This window comes from Nannospalax galili, unplaced genomic scaffold, assembly GCF_000622305.1.
Source record: "Nannospalax galili isolate Female #2095 unplaced genomic scaffold, S.galili_v1.0 scaffold443, whole genome shotgun sequence".
Lineage (NCBI taxonomy): Eukaryota > Metazoa > Chordata > Mammalia > Rodentia > Spalacidae > Nannospalax > Nannospalax galili.
This window is the reverse complement of record NW_008352479.1, coordinates 238,495-240,335: the sequence shown is the minus strand read 5'-3', so window position 1 is coordinate 240,335 and position 1,841 is coordinate 238,495. Positions and strand designations below refer to the sequence as shown.

The window sequence follows — 1,841 nt, the reverse complement described above, 5'->3', positions numbered from 1 at the left end:
TACTTTTAAAATATCCTTTTATTTTCTTGTCATTTTAAAATTCTGTTTCATTATAGAGAAAGTATAAGACTATGGCTCCTGTTTATTGAGCAGTATTTGATATAATGTTGTGGATTGCTAACATCTATGCATAGGACATCTTATTGGATTTACTGTCTTCTGTTTGCTTTTTATATTTCTCATTTTGCTTCTCAGATTTATCTACTTGATATGGTTCTATCTGATAGATTGGTCTTTACTGTTTAGGACTTTGTGAATATACAAAAATTGATTCATTCCTTTTCCTATGGGTAGACATTTTGGTTAAGTTCTCTCTGTATTTCTTAACTATAAACCATGATCCTTTGGAACAAATTCATGTATTGTCTCCTTTCTCTAAAAGTGTAAGTTTTCTCCAGGACAGATTCCTAAAATCATACTTGCTTGATTAGAGGTTACACGACATTCTGCCTTGCTAGTATCCCCAGATTACAGCTCAGTGATGTTATAATGATTTACAGGCTCTCATCAGTAGCTTCTGAGGATTTTCCTCACATCATTGCCAATGCTTGATCATTCCTTTTTTATTTTTGCCATGTGGACGTTTGTGCAACATTAACTTATGTTGCACATCCCTGAAGAAAGACATGAATCCTCAAACTGAAGAACCTTGAGTCCTGAGCAGGATAAACAGACATGAATCCATACTTAGTGACATTGTAGTGAAAGTTCAGAACATCAAAGACAACAAGGAAGCATCTTTAAAATCAACCAGCTGAAAAACACAATTTACTTACATGGAAGGGTAAGTAGCTGGACAGCAGATTTCTCATTGGCAATTAGAGGAAGAGAGTGGAATGGTATCTTCAAAGTGCTGAGGAGAGAAAAAAACACTGTCAAACCAGAATTCTGAAAGAGCTGTTGAGGCATTCTCCCAGTGGCTGCATCTCTCCATCCCCCTGGCCTCTTGCCTTCTTCAAAAGTAGATATCTCACTTTCATGAAAGAGGTGGATACTTGTGTGAAGATAGGCAAATCCCACAATTCCACGCCCCCTGGTCATAAGATTGATCCCAAGGGTAGAGATATAAACAAGAAAAAGCAAGACCAATGGGTGCCCTCATCCCTGAAACCAGCTCAACCCTGCCCTCTCTAGGCTTTGAGGATATCTTCTCTGTTTCTGACTCTCGTATCTGAGAGTCCTGAGAGGAAGACTTTTCTGAGATACAAACAAAGAAGAGGTGCCAAATGAGGCTCAGAGAAATAAGAGCAAAAACAGAAGGGCAATTTAAGAGGGATCTGTCCAGGGCTGGTGAGATGGCCCAGTGGGTAAAGGTACTTACCACCAAGCCTGTCAGCCTGAGTTCAATTCCCGGGTCCAACATGATGGAAGGAGAGAACTGACTGCCACAAGCTGTCCTCTGACTGCCACATGCATGTCATCACACACACACACACACACACACACTCATGAGTTAGATGTCCTTTTCTAACTGAGTTGCATGTGTGGTAGAGGGCGGGTAGAGTATGTAGCCCAACTACAGTGAAAAGGAAGAATGTACCACAACAGACCAACAGACCCAAGCATTGCTCCTCAGGGGATAAGCTTTGATAGACCCACCTACCAACATCTCCCCAGCTCAGGAAATAGAGCAATTCAACTTCTCTTTGGACATTCCTACCCCAAGCACAGCAATCATGGATCTAAGTGTCCTTGTATTGCATATGCAAACACTCTTCATTCGAATGCAAGACAATATAATTTCACAACTTGAAGGTTTCTTAAAAATCCTGTAAACTAAGCCTTCACTGAACAGATGAACAAATAAAAGACCATACAGAGAGTTGTTGGGTATGACATCG

At 40.2% G+C, this 1,841-nt stretch overlaps 1 protein-coding gene across 3 annotated transcripts in view; it reads right to left on the bottom strand.

Moving 5' to 3' along the window:
- Positions 1-581: 581 nt before the first annotated feature.
- The window catches only part of Mobp (myelin associated oligodendrocyte basic protein), a 43,843-nt gene continuing 42,583 nt past the window's right edge, over positions 582-1,841 (bottom strand). For all 3 annotated transcript variants that reach the window (XR_607831.3, XR_003846488.1, XR_607832.3), the window contains 2 exons: positions 777-853; positions 582-656 (listed from right to left, as the gene is read on the bottom strand). The gene's annotated coding sequence lies outside the window, so the exon portion shown is untranslated. The remainder of the gene's footprint in view (positions 657-776; positions 854-1,841) is intronic.